Here is an 18,961-nt window from a genome sequence, read left to right on the forward strand (position 1 = left end):
TATTCTAAGTTATTGGTGAATTAGACCCTCCGACAAGTTGAATCAACTCGGAAATTTTGAAATCATCATTTCATCTTGATTTTCACCGTTCGAACGACACTAAATTCACGTGTTGCTATTTGCTGCTGTGCCGGACAAGGTGCAATGCATCCCCGAGCTGTAGAGGAACCGAATCACATTATTTGGAAGGTGCAGTACGGCAGCGGTTTAATAATCTGACTATGTAGGTACTATATAGTGGCGAATCAGCTGCCGTTTAATACATCTATCTCGTCAAGTGTTTTTGTTCATGTTTCCCGCAAGACTGTTAGGGAGGCCCATCTTCGAGCAAAAGGTGCCTCTAGGTTTATCCTATCTCATGTGTGGAGGCTGCATTCTACCAAATAAAAAAACAGTGTGGAGGTTGTGATCAGGAAAAAGGTTACCAAGCTGCGTGACACCTGCACCAAACATGGGAAGAGTGAAATGACTGCTTTATCTATGTGAAATGAAAAATCCCCCGGTTGGATGCTCTCCTACACGTTTTCATTGGCACCCATGCTGGTGCAGAGGCCACACAACCTGGTAATGAATCCTTGCAACAAAAAATAAAAAAATAAAAAAATAAAAAAATAAAAAAATAAAAAAATAAAAAAATAAAAAAACAAAGTAGTAGTCTGATTAGATAGAACTCCATTTGCTCGAGTTGACTTAATTTATAAGGCAAACTAAGGAAATCAGATAAATTGGATTTAGGTGATTGAGGCAGATTCATAGAAAGAGTCCCAAAACTTGCAATTTGCGAACACTCCAAAGTCAATTTAAGGCCACATGTTCCGGTGTACAATTAATTCAATGATCACAGAGAGAATTTGGTCCAGAATGAAGTTCTGGTGATGATGACATCGTAATTAAGTTCAATAGCCTCTGGCTGCGCTATGGTCTGGGCCAAAGAACTTAGGCAGTTTTGGTCATTCTCATATATTCCAAGAAGCAATAACCGCTGAAAGTGCTCTTAAGGTGTTTGATAAAATGCCGGCTATTAATAAGTAGCCATGTATTGCTTGAACTGGGGAGGGTGGTCTAGCCGTCAAGGGCAACTTTTAAGTTAAATACTAGATCCCTTATCATTGCTTGAATTGACTAATTGCATCTTCGTCTCTTATTATAATATTTGAATCAAGTTAAACAATTTTGCCGTTTATAGATTCTCGGTCACTATCGACATTGGACCTGTGGTGGACTGGTGGGGAGCCTCCATAGACCATGAGATTCGTCTTCTTTCACCTAACCAGTTGACCCTCTTGCCTCCCTTCTGATTGGCTCCTGAGCATAGGGAGCCAACACTGGATGGAGAGAGAGAGAACCCACAGTTTCAGAAAGGGATGGAGAGAAGGAGAGAGAGAGAAAGAAAGAGCCCACAGTTTCAAAAGTTGAAAAAGGGTTTCCAGAATGTGTCATTTCTTCATGATTTCGATCACAGCAAGGGCCCTCTCCCTCAAAGCTTGGAAGAATTTTCTTTCAACCGATGGATGGTTCAATTCCCACTCTCATTCCAAAAGCAAAAACTATTTCTGTAACAAGTGTTGAGACAAGACAAAAGTTGATCCTCTTAACTTGTGAAACGTGTCATTACTGTTTTGGGACCGACCCATCCACCCACCGACCTTGCACTACAACTGCTGCTCATCATCATGCAACTCACTTGCTTGTAACAATTACACAAAGCTGGGATGGCTTGCAACCATCCAATTACCCAAAAAAAAATAATCAAATAGTATATTTTCTCTAAGTGGGCTGGAGCAGAAGAAGAAAACCCACTAATCTTTTGATGCAAGGAAGGCGGTGGTGCTTAACACTCGAAAGAAAACTAAATTTCAAACTAACTTGGCTACTCACCAACAACAACAACAACACAACCATTATCTTAAACCCCTACGGCACCGCCCTCACAGTGACACAAGGTCAAACATTAAAAAAATAATTAAACCCTTCATTCTTGGTTTGGTTTCCACCTTACATTATAAATACCCATGAGAACATTAGGTTCTAATCATCTTGGTTTTTGCTTATTTCTCTCACTCCCACAGAAGTTAGTCTCCCTTTCTGTTTCTCTAGTTATGGCGGCCAAAACTAAGTTGATGTGTGCATGTGTTTTTCTTCTTGTCTTGTTACTTTCTTATGAAATTCTGTGTTGTGAGGGAAGGGAATTGAAGGTAGAGAAGAATCCAGGATGCGGCAAGAAATGCCAAGGTAGTTTTGGGGAGAACAGCATGATCAGCACCGAAAATGGAAACCACAATGAAGATGATTTTCGACCAACCACACCAGGCCACAGCCCTGGTGTTGGTCATTAATCGGCTCCCATAACTTATGGATCGGATGGTCCAAATGTATAAACAATATAACTATGAGAAGTGTGTTGTTGGGTATCATTGGTTTCTGGATTTCACTTGGTTTACTCCACAGTTGGTTCAGTCTATCACTCAGTTGTATGAATTGTATGTGTATATATGTTTCATTTAAAAAAAATCATACCATGATGCTCTCTATCTCGTATTAACACGTGTATACATGATTTTAGTGCACGATATCAAATTACCTCTGAATTTCTTTAAAAAATAAGTTTTTTGACCATTTTACCTTTTGTCCGTATCGTGCTATCGATACAGTATCGACACAATATCAATATCAGTCACTAGCAAAATCGGCATGTATCGCCCATATTGAACGATACGATACTAATACTTAGAACCATGGGTGTATAGAAAGGTAATTTGTAAGTAACTTCCTCTAAGGGGGAGAAGTGTTAAATGATCAATCATAATTGAAAGGTGACAAAGGACTTTCCATGTTAAGGAATTCACCCCATTTGCTCTTCTGATTAGTTCGTTGGCTTTGGTGGGGCTTTGGATCATGGGTTTCTCTGATGTGATGTTGACTTGGTTTTTGTCTGGTATGATTATTATTTTATTTCTTGTTGTAGTTTCATTGGTCTCCAAGGCTCCCTTGCCTTTAGTCTTTGTTTAGCTGGGGGCAGCGTTTTAATTGTTTGTAGTCTTTTTTCTTTGCAATAAATTTGATATTACCTATAAAAAAAGAGATTTTCCATATATTTATGATCTTATATTTCTTACATGAGGCTTTGGGGCGTCTACTCCATCTAAAACATGGATTGGATGGAAATTCCATTTCATTGGCCCTCTCTATGGGGTGACATCCCACGTGGGTAGAGGATCTAGACTCGAGGCGGAGGGTTTAAGACCTAACTCCTTGGGGTGTAAGTTGGACTACCTCATTTTGAATTACATGGGGCTAGGCCTTTGCTTGGTTCAATCCAGCCACACCCAAATTGCATCCCAATCATTCGCAATATTGTACAAAAAAGAGCCAAAATATTATTATAGATACGTATAATAATTCAGATTTTACCAAAAGAGATTTACATTGGTCTTACAGATCTCAACTTAACTAAGATCTTGAGAGGATTTCCATATATATTTTTTTTATTATAAACGATGAATGTTAAAAAAGGATCCGACCTTCGACATAACCATCAGCAAGACACACCCAAGCTACCAAAATCTAGAATCAAAATCTATTAGAAATAATATCTGGGTGTACCTAGAACTTCTCTCTCAATTTCATCTAGCATGCAAGAGGGGAGGGTCATCCCAAGACAAGAAAAACCACTTTTAGCTCCCTTTTTAGAAAGCAAAATCGGCCCTCGATCTTTGGACTCGGCTCCTACCCAGCACCTTGCCCAGGCTGCATGTGTAGCACCGGACATAGTGAGGCTTGAAAAGACCGTCTTATTCCTGTCCGAACGTCTTATCCGAGTAGGGGTGAGGCGATCTTTTCACGCTTCATCAAGTCCGACGCTATACATGCAATCCGAGCAGGGTGCTGAACAGAATCTTTTTGGTCGATCTTTTCCCCTCGTTCAACAAATAATCCAAATTCTCGTGTACAATTATGTCATCTAGATCTCTAAAATCTAAATTGACTTGATTTGACAAAATCTCTGAATCAATGTCTGACTCATGTCGTTCATTGCTTAACCCTCGAAACTTGGGAGGATGAAATTAATTTTCATTCTGAATTTGGTAAGCCAAAGAGTCAAAGACCATGAAAGCTTAGAAGTATTTGGGAACTCAACAACTTAATTTTGCTATGATGGTGTATGTCCCAGGACATCTATAAGTCGTCGCTTTTCTTCTCTGGGTCAAAAACTGCAATAATATCGAATTTAACACCAGAATGAAATGGGACCGGACCGGACATAAGTGCAGCTTAAAGTTGACAACTTCAACCGCAAGAGCGAGCGAGAGAGAGAGAGAGAGAGAGAGAAAAGAATCTTCCTTTTGTTCTTTCTTGAACAACTGTATTTGTTCTGTGAATGGAGTAAGTGATTGCATGCTAGGCTGTGAGTGCGCGAGCTTTAGATGATTTAGAGTTTGAACAAAAGATTCCAACGTACGGCGTTCTCTCCCTTTCTGATCATGATGATAAAGCTTCAAATATAAAAAATGTCTTCCCTTTCTTTCCAAGCCCTAGAGAACAAAGATCCAAGCCCATTAATAATTAACCAGCCTTTGCTCATTGTTTTCAAGACTTGGTACCACCAATGAGCTATGATTTCTTACCACTCTTTGTAAAATCCTTCCTAGATTTTTTTTTTTAACATTGATAATGAAAATATCTTACCAAAAGGAAGAGCAGAAAGGTCAAGTGTTCGACTCCTAAGAAGTGCATCGAAAGAGTTTTCTCGACATTTTTCGTCCTTAGACGTCGCACGAAAGAAATGTCATGTGAGCTTCACGTACAAGGACTATGGGATCTTGACCTGCACCTGCAGGGGAGTGGCTATCCTTCCCTAACAGTTCAAGCTTTTAGGGAAAAGCAGCATCAATGTTTATATCAACAAATCCTCTCTCTCTCTCATACAATTTTGTTGGATCTAGTGCATGCGCGAAGACATGGAGGTATGTGTCATAATTCCGTAAAGGACTATATATGCATCTGAAAAGAATTTTAAACATTTTAATCGGGAGTGGAATTACATAGCTTGCAAAATGCACATAGGAAATTTTTTTTTAAAGAAAGTAGCATTACATAGCCCGCCAAAATGAACATACCCAAAAAATTTTAGTCTTCCACTAAAGTAATTAAAGGGCTTTTGTGAACAATACGGTATAGGGTTCATCACTTTCAATCATTTTAATGGAAAGTGGAATTATATACTTTTTTTTGAAATGTATTGTCCATTTTATTCCTAGGAGAGCAATTCTTAGTTGACTCCTTAGCAAGAAGGTCATGTCTATATTGAGTAGGACGGTTTGACCTCTTTCTATTCCGTGGTTGATAGAATCTTGTAATTCGACAATGACAAACTTAGCTCGTTTTCGTGAATAGATATTTGTTTAAACCCTTCTCCCCCAACCAAAAACAAAAAAAAGAGGTATATGGTTCACATCCAACCACAAAAGTCAAGACAAAGTGAGTCTAATGAAGAGAATTACTTTTACTTCCGTTTTAAATGCACTGTATAGCCATTTGTGTGATAGACAATCCCTTGACTAAGATCATAATCTCCATTCCGGATATCAGCTGAATAGTGTTTGTGTTGATAATTGAATGGTATAATAGCACACTTGCACACTTTTTAGGGAGAAATAATGCTACCTGAGTGTGTGCGGTGTACTGTTCCTATGTCTAGACATAGAAACGAACGAAATGACTGCCATACTCCCATGAAAAGGTGAAAATACCCTTTTAGAGATTTAACTCACTCTTTCTTCGTGGGCTTTCTCCAAGCCCATCTTCTTTCTTTGTAATGTAGGAGCTCTCTCGCATTAGACTCTCTACCTCAACCCGTTAAGGTGGTGTGGTGGTTTGGCTATGTATAGCCACCTCCTCTCAACCGACTTACACATGATTTATTATATTTTAATACAAGATATTTCAGTTAATTAACACTCATCGTTGGAACTCTCTCACATTCTCTAGACTATTCTTGAGTTTAAGAATCTGAAAAACTCATTAACTCCAACAGTTTCTTTGATAATATTGGATTAGGGATTTATATTACAGTACATATTAATTAGGCTTACTTCTATCATAATCCCTCAAAGTTATTATAAGCAACGAAAGGAAAAAATATATACAACCAAAAGAGGCATATCTTCACAAAGTTACAACTCCACTCCAAAGCTTGAGGTGCCCGGGTTCTACATTCTATGGATGGTGAGATTCATGTAAGATAGCACCCCATATGGGTAGAGAATCCTGAATTCACTAGTTGTGGACGGAATGGCCGATGCCGGGACTGTGACCGGGATCCGTCGGCCTGAAGTCGTCTGTTTCAGCTTGTGGCAGTAATGGTGAATATTCTTCTACTGGACCTGGGTTTGCAGGTTCAGTACCTTGGACATGAGTGCTGCTGTTTTCACCGTCTTTTCTTGTTGCAATTTCATCTTTCTCTCCTGGAGTTGTAGGTTTCTCGATAGACGACTCCTTTGCCTTACCAATCCTAAAATGCCTTCCCTCAACATAGTTAACTGCATGAGAACAAGCAAGGACAAGTAGAAAAACAGAAACAAAGATGAACTTGACCACCTTGGCCATAACTGAAAAGTGATATTATAAGTAAAGAGTTCACTGAAACAGAAAAAAAGTAATAAATAGGATAGTGGTGGTAGAGCAAAGAGACGAGCTCAATGGGGAGCTCGCAAGAAAGTGATAAAAGAGAGGAAGAGAGAACTAAAGGGCAGTAGTGGCGAGAGATTCTTAAAAACAAGAAGACTGGATGGGGGTATTTATAGTTTTATAAATTAGACCCACCCACTCCAAAGCTTGAGGGAGTAAAATATTCAAATAAAAAATTATAGTAGGAGGGAGGGAGGGGGATCTAGACCTCGCATTTATTGGAATATTCCATTTTCAATTTCATTCATTCAACTTCCTCATATGGACTCATCATGCTTACACACACCGAGTTTGACTCAATAACTCAGCTGAGTTAATTACTTTTTTTGGGGTACATTACACGTCACCCCCTGGTTTTCAACCGAAACTTAGATCATCCCCTGGTTTTTGAAAAAACTCAAATCATCCCTCTACAGTAATGGTGTTAGTCTGCTATTAGTAATTGGTATGAAAGGACTATTTTACCCTTGTACTAAAACATTAGAATTAAATTTACAATACTATCCTTCCTTCATCTTCAACATTGGTCAAAGGTAGTTTAGGGATTTAAATTTATTTAACTGGCTGACATCATTTCTTCACAGCATAAAACTAACGGTAGAGACTAATTTGTTATATTGGGGTATAAACTAGGGGTGATTTGAGTTTTTTTCAAAAACCAATGGGTGATCTAAGTTTCATTTGAAAACCAAAGAGTGATGTATAATTTAACCCTTTTTTGTAAATATCTTTTTCTTTATTCTCATGTAGTAATCGGTGAAGAGTTGAAGCGCGTCTTTTAGAGATATGCTATTTATTGAAGGTCTGTCTTGACATTTATTGTAAAGCGAGCGGCTAAGCTATTATTTCCAAGAAATCCTCCATGTGTAAGCCCAAATACACCTTCACATTTTAAGCAATGGCTCTTTAGAATCTTGAAAGTGCCATACGCAAAGGGCCTTAAAAAATACTTGGGTTTGCTTCCAGAATTTGATGTAACGAAATTAGAGATGTTTCAGTACCTCAGTGATAGAACATATAATAGGCTCCAAGGTAGACGCAATAGTTTCTCTTTGAGGCAAGTAAAGAAGTTCTTCTCAAGTCCCTTACTTTATCTATGGTTAATTATGCATAGGCCTATTTCAAGTTACCATCATTATTTCACAACCGCGTGAGTAAAGAGGCAGCTCATTTTTTCTTGGGGGAGGGGACGGGAGGGGATAAAGATAATCGAAGTAAATTTATTTTTGGGTAGAGGTTTCCTGTTAGGTTGTGTGTGGCCCTCTGCCAATTAGCATGGGCCAATGAGAGTATGCATGAGCATCTATATGGGGGTAGGACGGTCTTTTTACATGTCCATGTGTTTGGAAATGGACAAGTAATATGGTGGGCCCATCATAGACCACAAATGTGTCTCTCTTTTACTTTACAAGTTGATCCTCTGCCTCTGATTGGATCCCGATAAGCTTGGGGAGCCATTAATTTTCATTCTCCCTTATTAAAATTCAAACTATGTTCACTCTTTGTTTTCACTAAAAAAAAAAAATTACAAGGACCAGCACGAGTGCAGGGAGAGAGAAAAACCTAGTGAATATCTTCATATTGTTAAGGTTCATTGGATCAAATCCCAGAAATTTGGCTGTTCTCATTACACAAGTGTTCAGAGCCAAACCATTCATGTTCACCAAGCCTTGTGGGACTCGATTTCCATTACAGTCAATTGTAATGTATAATGCCTTGCATGATCCATCCCTTTTTTTTCTTCGGTAATTCTGATTCCAAAAACATGATGGAATTCACCGCATAGACGACCCTTATTATGTGTGCCAGTTGCACAGGGCCTGATCTATGGAAACATAGATTCAAGTTAGGGCTTTCAAGGCTATGCCATGGTGTGCCTGTGATGTATGAGCAATCCCCAGATGGATACATTAGTTTGAATATTCTTTTAATTGCTTTATTACTTCATTCTCTGGCTCTCTGGTAGTGAAGCACTACTGACACCTTGGTCACCTTGAGTGGTCAATCTCTTGGTCCACTCACTGTTTAAACTTGCTTACAACATAAAAAACAAGAAAGGAATAGAAAAGAGACTGGACAGCTACATGTACATGCAAGACCACTCCTTTCCTTCCTGTCTAGAGGGAAAGTCCAAAGAAAAGGGCATGCAACAACATATAATGCTTTAGCTTGCAAGAGAATCTCTACAGTGTGCATGTTCCATGGAACTTTTCTTAGTTTCTTATTAGGATTTTTTTTTGAAGTGTAGAAAAAGATTCCCTTCCAATTTCGAAGGAACATAGAATCTTAGAGGGTCCCTAAACCTTTTTCTATAAGCAAAAAGGTTGATTTATGGTTTGTTTAAAACCCTTTAATTCTTCTCTTGAAACTGACTTGAAACTTAATTAGTTTGGTAGAGCATGCAAGTTGGTCCTTTCCTCTTTAGGGTCTACACAACATGTTCCAAAAGCTATAGGGGATTCCTTTTGTCTACTAAACCCCAATATGATATTTTATTTGGACGGCCCTAAGGAACGCTTATTCTAGCTATGAATTTCTTTTTGGTTCTTCACAAAGCAAACTCCACCGATCCCATCCCTTAAATAATCTTGTATATAAATTTGTACAATAGGCAGTGTTTGGTATGCATTCTTGGAATGCTTTCTAGGTCGATATCGCATGACAAAATCAACTTGGAATGCATACCAAACACAGCCTAAGATTATATCCTCTGCCTTACCTGTCTATCTATGTACTGTTATGCTTGCAGTCCCGTTGATTTTTTTAAAACCCTAAAAGCCCATTATCTCCTATTAGCTGAAAACAAATACAAGAAGTAAGGGGAAGAGATCACTGTCTGGTTGCGTGGCTTTGCACTTGTGCAAGGTCAATGAGAGCATATGCGGGACATCAACATGAATGAGATTTTTTATTTTATGGGAATGAGACGATAATTTATGTGTTTGAGCGCAAAGTAGATTTAAGAACAAATGAGATTTGCCACCATGATCTATCAATCTGATCAACACGGTTGCACATGACACTCTGCAAAACCTAATTTCAACATATCTTAGGCTACTTTTCATGACCTACAGACCAGATTCTCTCCTTATCTTAAGTATTTTACTGTGCCAAAGAATATATATCAGCCAAATAAGGATTACCTTGGATAGATTTTATTCTTTTGGTATTTTAATCTCAGCCTTAGAGAAATGAAACTAAAGCAAACAAAAGAGAAACAAAGAATTAGACTACAAATGTCTTCAATAATGGGAAATTCAACCAATTCTGATTGTTGTTGATTATTCCTTAGGGATCATTATCTATTCTATTTTCCTACCCAGTTCCTCTAATAGGGGGCAAAAATGATCACCTTACCCCTTGTCCGAACACACTGTCTGGGTGGGGTCCACTCCCCCCTATTAGAGGAAATTGAGGAAATGGACTGGGCAGAAAATGGAGTAGATAATTTTTCGCAGTCTTGATGCAACGATAAGATTGTTCCATTGTAACCAAATGATCACGGGTTCAAACCTGGAAACAACGGCTCTACAAAAGCAAAGATAAGGATGCGAACATTATAACCCTCATCAAACCTCACAATGGCGGAAGTCTTGTGCATTGGGTACATCCTTTTATTAGACAGAACTCCATTTTTTTTAAGTTGCGTCCGCCAATCCAACATGAATTTTGCCTTTTTTCCAAAAGAAGGTTGGAGAGGGGAGAATTTGATCTGAGTTTGGCCTAATTTAGAAGGAAAACAAAGGAAATCAGGTACATTGAGGTGATTCTGAATCCTAATCGACAGATCATTGAAAGAGTCCGACACTCTCACGCTAGTAATTTGGAAACGCTAGCTCCAAAGTCAATATAAGGCGGGCGGGCGGGCGGCCGGGCCTTCCACATGTTTGTTAAATGATCACAACGAGAATTTGGTCCATAATGAAGTTTTCGGTGGTGATGACATTGGGTTGATTTCCATCGCCGCTGCTACACTATGGTCTGGACCAGAGAACTTAGGCAGTTTTGGTCATTCTTATATTTTGTTCCATGGAAGTGCTCTTTAACAGGTTTAAAACGCCGCCGGGTTATTCATAAATAGCCATGTGTTGCTTTAGCCTTTTTTTAATTCCCGGTAATAGTGTTGCTTTAGCTTAATATCACACGATTGAGTGACTGAGTAGAGATAGTCAGATACGCTATCATTGCTTGAATTGACTTAAACTAGTAGTGCACTGGTGGGGCCCTTCATTCTCCATAGACCATGGGATTCGTCTTTCTTTCATTTAACTAAGTTGACCCTCTGCCTCCCTTTTGAATGGCTCCTGAGCCTGGGGAGGTTGAGGAGGGAAAGGGAGGGAGAGAGAGAGAGAGAAAGAACCCACAATATCTAAGGTTGAAAAGGGTCTCCATCTAAAGCTGGGAAGATTAATTTTATTTCAACCGATATATGGATGGTTCCCACCCACATAACACAGTTACTATATATAGAATCCAATTCTCCTTTTGCTATTTTTGGCTGCAGCCATGCTTTTAAAACGTATTTAAAATTTCATTCTTTTTATTTTGTATTTTAAACACATTTTGCCGTATGTTTCTTAAATGAATAAAAGTAAAAATGACTATTAAGAATTGAGGTTTTCAATTCAAAACAAACTCCACATTAACGTCAATTCTTGAGAATCCTAAGTGAGATTCCTAATTCAAAACGGATTATAGCTATAATAACATTATTTCAATAAAATTTTCAATTACAAAGAAAGATACGAAAAAAAAAAAATCACATATGTATAGTATATACTAATAAGGGAGCATAAGACTCTTATTTTCATCTACACATGTCCTAATTAACATATCACTATATAAAATCAATTATGTATGTTGAAATAGTTTTCTATGCAAAAACTGCTACCCCTTTCATTTCATGTTTATCCCTTATTATCATTTTTTTTTTCTTGAAATTTATAATGGGTTATGGGATTATATATGCATTAACGTTGGATGTTATAGTTGTTAAATAATAGATGTAGTTGTTGAACCATATTTTAGTCTGTTTGTTTGATACCTACACATTTAAACCCACCGGCCATTTCCAATTTTTTTTTTTACCGTATTGTTCAGAGTTTTATGCCATTTAAAACCTATACCATTCATTTTTTTGTTTCGTACCCGTTTTCACTTAGTATAGTCTTACTTGATGATGGAGTTGAATTGCCACACTTCAGATCTTTAAGATTTTAATTGTTTTGTTTTCGTGTGGGTGTAGGCCTTGCCTTCACAGCTTTCTTGTGAGTGTGATCATTCTTAGTATATGGGTTTAGGTCAACAGCTTCATTATTAACATTTGCTAAGGTCCTGAGTCCGAGCTTAAAAGAAAAGCTCAACCATCTAAAAGCAGGGGTAGGGAAGAGCAGAGGGTTTAAAGAAACCGACAACTAGGATTGGTGTTGAAAAAACTTTTCATTTTTGTGAATAATTTATATGTTCAATGAAGCCCATGAATTCTTTCCCTCCACCCATAAAAAAAAATTAGAAAAAAATAAAAAATAAATGGAGAAAACTCCACAATAAACCAACGGCCTATCCGTAGAGCTAAGTAAAGCTAAGCTTGCACCAAGTCAAAGGATTGGAGACAATTACAAGCCACAAAGCACGAGCTGATGGCATGGACGATACCAAGACTGGGGCAGAGCCCTTGCGATTGGATTAACGAGCACTCTTGCGCCCCCCCCCCCCCCCACTAGGTTCAGCAACATCAATGGTGAACCATTTAACCTTTGGATCGGTGAGAACTGTCATGAGCTGAAACAACGCTACTAAGAAAACTTATGTTGTGTTTGATATGCATTCTCGGAATACATTCTAGGGCAATTTTCTATTTATGAATAATAAAAATAACTATTTTTATCATCTGAGAATGTGAAATTGACCTAGAATGAATACCAAACATAAACTTAATAACTGGATCAGAGGGAATTCCATTTGCTCGAGTTGACTTGGCCAATCCAATAAGAATTTGGTTTCTTTCTAAAAAAATAATATTTTACGGAGTTGACCTTTACAAGACAAAAAATAAGAAAATCATGTAAGTTGGATTTAGATGATTTTGAATGGCGAAGGTACTGAATCTGGCCAATCGAATCCTAAGGGCCTCCCACATGTTAACATGTACCATAAAAAAAACATAAAGGAAAAATAAAGAACCAGAAAGATGCATGAATGGTCAGAGCCTACTGTCCTCATTAATATAAAGTGGAAGGAAGTACATGGCCGGCACGCAAAATAAGTATAGCAAAAAATTTCAGTCTTCCACTGAAATTCAACTAAATTGGGATTTAATGAACAAAGAAAGATCCACCAAGATGATCGAAGACCATGATTACGATAGCTTCGATCCTGAGTTTCTACAGACCAAATTACTTCATTCTCATTTGGTTTGGGAAATCTTCGAAAGTTCATGAGGTACAAGGCGGTCTTTGTGCGCAGCACATAGTCTGGGCAGCCTGATCCTGCCGGACAGCTCGGCAGTAAAGGATCTGGATCCGATGCTTAGCATTATATCTCATGCATGCACCAACCCCTTACAGTATTACAGTAATAGTAGTACATTACAAAACTGAGACGCAATATTATAGGCTGCTTGCTCTCCTTTAGTCAAAAAGAAGTTCCGTAACACTATTAAATCGTTCCAAAATTCAAGGAATGAAGTGAATGAATTACTTCCAAGCCCAAGAAACTCGATCTCGATCTGTTTTAAATGCACTCCAAGACAATTCGTACATTCAAGTGCCTAAGTGCATTCTTCACTCCCGCATATCCTCTGAATAGTGATTAGAAGTTGTAATTCCATTAACTTTTGTCATATTCCAATCTGAAATTAGAGCTCAAGATATTTGGTGGAGGGACCAAAGGTATGTTGGGGTATGATGCCTTGTATTCCGTTGTTCGATTTGTTTGACGGAGATTGATCAACTTAGGTTAGGTGGGAGAATTGAGGTGGTATAGTGTTGATGGGTGGTGAATTTATAAAAGCTAAATGCATTATCTGTTGATTTTTTCTTTTTTGGTAAAATGTTTTATCTGTTGATGTGACATTTAAAAATCCCATCGCTATTCTACCCAAAGTCCCACAAAAAACAAAGGATTTTGGTTGGTTATACTATTCATGGAAAAAGTAAAAATCACACCCTTGTTCTCCAACTTACTGCACTATTGGATCCTGTCTCACAATATTTTCACCCTATTTTCCCGTCAAACAAACGGGGCCTAAGAGGTCATAAGCCTTGAGACCCGCATGAATTTGTCCATTTGTGTGTTAATTTACTATTTAGTGGGACTTCGGCGAACTAGTGGTATATGTAGGGGTTCAGGGGCGGTAGTCCTCGAGGATAATTTTTTGAGAACTATATAGGCATTTCGGTGAAATTCATGTATAGGGTTTCGCTATAAAAAATGTAGCGAGGGTTCTTTCTCTATAACACGTACAATCTAAGAGAGGTGTGAGGATGAGCGACTGTAATCCTATTCTCTATTGATTGTGAAATAGATCTTATTTCACCATGGACGTAGGCAATCTTGTTGAGCCACGTAAATCCTTGTGTTCACTTTTGTACATAATTGTTGTTTGCGATTTCCATTTTTTTTTTTATCATTTTAGGATTCGTTTTCAAAACTGTATATAACTGAAAAGATAAAGTGAGGATGACAATGATATGCTATAATATCATGTATAAGGCCGAAGCTCCAAGTTTGTGGGCCAATCCAAAAGCTCGAACTTCTAGTTTGAGGGACCAACTAGCATATATAGATATCTAAATGTACTAATATTAACCGATCGATATAGGATTTTTCCAAGAACCCCCTCATGTATAGGAGGACTGAGACAATAACGTTAGCATACAAATGGAAAGACATGCAAGAGACATGTACATTGAATGATCGTACATATGGAAAAACACATGAGACTCTGATACCACGTTAGAAGATCCAATCCAAAACCTTAATACATTACATGTAGAGAACTTTTCAAATATATAAAGGCACCGAAAACCTGAATAAACCGATGCAAGATTAACTCTATAACTTTCAACACACTCCCTCAGAAGTCCAATATATAACCAACATAAATCTCTCTCTCTCTCTCTCTCTCTCTCTCTCTCTGTGGTAGTGTGTCCTTCTTTGGCCACGTGTGCTATTCCACATACAGCCTTCTGGTCTGTAATAATCTTAAGAAGCTGAAACAATTTGGGTCCTTATTTTTTGAGAATGTAAATCTGCTTTAAAAATGTAAATCTTTTTGTTTCTTTTTTTTATTGCAAAGTTTTCCTCCATCAATAGAGAACAATTCACCCACCATCCTAGGGTTCACAAACCCCTCTTAGGGTTTTTGTATGTTCCAAAATACCTTTTCAATACCCATTCCCAATCTCTCCTATCCCTCGGTGAATGGGATCTCATTCACTGTGGGTGGAAGGAAACTCTATACTTATTATTAATACAATTCTCTTTCTTTCTCTCCAAAAAAAATAAAAAATAAAAAATAAAAAAGCTGAAATAATGACTCGAGTAACTCATCCGAGTCATACCAAGTTTACTGAATGGATTGGACCCGTTTATCTGAATTACTTTGTTAATTTATCTTAACAAGCTTAATTTATCTAGTTGAATTAGTAAGATCGTCTCTGAACCAAAAATTAAAATATCGGGATTAGTATTGGTGCCAATACCAATCCAGATATTGGTCTAGATCTGACAATTTTACTTTTACTTTTCATGAAAAATAGATTTTTTTTTTTTTTAATTTACAATTTTATCCTTGATCCGATATCGATAATCAATCGAAGGTTGACCAAGTATCAACATCATCCTCGACCGATATGGATACCTCATTCCATTGTTCGAATTTGACTCTCAATAATTTGTAGGCGTTAAATCCAGAACTTGCATTTTGAGGATCCCTTGAGGTTTGAGACGATTCTGTTTAAATTTCACATTTTCATTTTTGGCCGTGCTTGTTTTGTTGGAAATGTTTTCCTATAATTGATATTTTACATGAAATTCTTATTCCATGTAAAATTTTCATATTTTTAAGGGAATAAGTAGACTGTCAGACTATGTGCACTGCATCCAGACACAAGAAGGGCGACATGACTGCCCCACCGCTATGAAATGAAAAATCCCATCCTTAATTATTGAAAGATCCTGCAGAAGCATTCGCGCCGTACTGATGCAAGGGCCACACAGCCTAGCAGCGATTCCCTCTCCCAATTTTTCAATACCATTTTGTCTTTTATGTCAAAATAATCAAAACAAACAGTGGGAAAATCCTATTTTACTTGAATAAAAAATTATGGGAATTCAAAACAAATAGTACAGATGAGTTTCTTTGTTACTTGAATAAAAATTATATTACAGTACGTAGTAGTAGTAGTAGTACAGAGTTGCAGCAATAGTGGGAAAAGCTTAAGGTTACTTAAAAATCTTAGATCATTGGGGGAGGGGAAGACAAGATCCTAATTCATATTAGCTAACTAATTAATACAACAAACCCACTAGTTGTGAATGGAATTCCCGATGCCTGGACTGTGACCTGGATCTGTAGGCCTGAAATCTTCTATCTGATCACCTGGTGCTGCTGATCCTGAGGGGTTTGCTGCAGGTTCAGTGTTTTCGACATGTGCAAGAGCTTCTTCACCACCACCTTTTCTTGATACACTTTCATCTTTCTCTACAGGAATCATAGGTTTCTCTTTAGATTCCTCTGCTTTCCCACTCTTTAAATGCCTTCTTCCCTCAACAGAGTTAACTCCATGAGACCATGCAAGTAAAAGTAGAAACACAGAAACAAAGATGAACTTGACCACCCTGGCCATAACCGTAGGTGAGGCGTGGAGAGAGAGAGAGAGAGAGAGCTAAAGGGCTGTGGCAAGAGATACTTGAAACAACTAGACTGCAAGACTATTTATAGAATACCCAACTAGACTAAAGTAGGATGTGAAAGTCGAGGGCGAGGGTAAAATTGTAAAAAAAAAAGATGCAGCTCAGTAGTATTGTCTTTAACCCAGTGAGTCACGGGATCATGGAATGAGGTATTGGTATTGAATTGGCGGATTGGCCCGTATCGGATCAAAGGCAAAAATATATAAAAAAAAAAAAAAATCAAATTTTTAATGAAAATTAAGGATAAAACCAGCAGATATAGGTCCATTCGGATTGGTATTGGATCAGAATAGAGTATTGGCGGAGACCGATACCATCCCCGATAACGATATCTCTATCCTTGACGTGGATTGATTCTGTTAGGCATGTCAAACAGTTAATTCGGTTTGGTTTCAATAGGGGCTGAAACAGGATTGAATGCATATTGTAAATTTGAAATCGATCTCTATTACAGGAAATATAAGTTTTAAAGGCAGTAACAAACTACTACTTAATCATATACTACTATTGCTAAAGTGGCTTTAAGTGGATTCCAAATCAACTTCCCTCGTGGGGAGAGGAGTTACTCCCCCCAAATGGTTGAGAGCCGTCCATTGGGGATCTCCAATACATCTTACCACGAGTCAAAGAGCATGGACGGCTGGCATCCATGTTGGGACATCACCACATAGGGGAGAGGATCTTGACTCCTTTAAGCGTGGTAAACACAATTGACCCTAAAAGGCCTGGAACAATTTATTAACCAACATTCAATTTAAAAAAGATGTCGCCGGCTACTGGAATTTGGGGCTGATGATGTGGAGACCTGTAAAAAGTGAAGAGCATAAAAGATACCCAAAGTGGACTCTGAGGGGGGGGACTCTTTGATACTTAAATCAGAGGCCTGTGCAATAGTAAATATGAGGAGGGAGTACGGAAAGAGCAATAGTTATCAAATGAATGTACCTTGGGCCCCCTCTTTACTATATAAAGGAGAGGTGGTTGCGGAGACGGTTTCAGAGTTCTGATCGATAGGAGGTAGAGTCCTTTTCCCTTTGGGAACTTGGTTTACCTCCTCCACTCGTGCATGATGAAGTGGAGCTTGTGCTTCCCTCAATTTGGGGACGTGCTCTATCTCCTGATGGGTGGTGAAGAATCTGAATCCTAGTACAACTCTGCTAGTGGGAAGTCGGTTCCTCGTGCAAAGTTTTGAGTCCTATTAGGGCTCTAATGCCAATGGATCCATTTCTTAACAATTTCTTCTAGTTCTAGCCCATTTCTTTCTTTTGACCGGTCTTCTACCACGTGTGGATCGCCCGTTAGCAGATTGTTTTTATATATGAAGAGGTAGTTCAAACCGAGAGGATAGTTCAGGTTCTTGTACGAGAACCATTCTCGTGCGCCGGGAGGCACATAGACGGAATCCACTCACTCTAATCTTTGTATATGAGAATGGTTGTTGTATGAGAACTTGATTTAGCCTCGATCTCAAAGAAACTCTAAATAGTTCGCTTTTACCCATAGTAGTATTTCCTTTACTTGCAGTTTATTAATCTTTGCATGGAGATTTCATGCATCATTCATTCAATAGGGGGGGGGGGGGGTGGGGGCTTTATGGATAATTTGAATGGACATAAATACCTATCTAACAACAATTAATGCAGGCCGTGCATGGGCTCGGCCTTGTATATAAAATTCTGCCTTAATCTTTTTCTATTTATCTCGTGTTAAATAGTGAAGAGCTGAGTTGCTTTTTGATGCAGTGGACTTGGCAAAATTTGGATCTGAGTCGGATATCCGATTCCAAAGTAGTTAGCTTAGCTTGCAATGCATTATAAAATGAAGTGTATAGTACAGTTTTGCATGTCCCATGCATGGAAGCTTCACCTATTTATTTTGTTGTACGTCATCTCCCATGTTTTCGGGCCTTTGTCTTTATTTATTTATTTATTTTTTTAATAAAAAAAGAAAAAAAAAGAAAAGCACATAGTGCTGGGTTGGACGATCTCATATTTGAATGCATATTAATGTGGACTTGTTTATATATATAGGGACAGGGAAAAAGAACGTCATTTGGTCATGCTCAAACACAGTCAGATGCAAAATAATCGATACACCCCAATTAGGTGGCGTTCTTTCTCCTATTTATAAGAGAAAATTTTTATACGTATGATGATTATTGATGATGACAACAAGAGAGATATTTGGAGACAATTAAGTTGTAGTGGTGGTCCGTCCGTTCCCCACTTGCTACTACTTTAAAAGCTTAAATATTTTTAAGTAATAATTATTCGAGTCCCACGAGGAACGAGCTAGCTGATCAGCTTTACAACCATAAACGTCCACAAACCTCAATCACACAAATGTGAATCTTTTT

At 38.1% G+C, this 18,961-nt stretch overlaps 1 long non-coding RNA gene across 1 annotated transcript; it reads left to right on the forward strand.

The window, feature by feature from the left end:
- Positions 1–6,271: 6,271 nt before the first annotated feature.
- LOC122660097 lies at positions 6,272–16,356 on the forward strand. Its single transcript, XR_006332620.1, has 3 exons — positions 6,272–6,395; positions 14,408–14,413; positions 16,331–16,356. It is a non-coding gene; the product is annotated as an uncharacterized LOC122660097 (long non-coding RNA).
- Positions 16,357–18,961: the final 2,605 nt, after the last annotated feature.

The sequence above is a fragment of the Telopea speciosissima genome, chromosome 4, assembly GCF_018873765.1.
Source record: "Telopea speciosissima isolate NSW1024214 ecotype Mountain lineage chromosome 4, Tspe_v1, whole genome shotgun sequence".
NCBI lineage: Eukaryota > Viridiplantae > Streptophyta > Magnoliopsida > Proteales > Proteaceae > Telopea > Telopea speciosissima.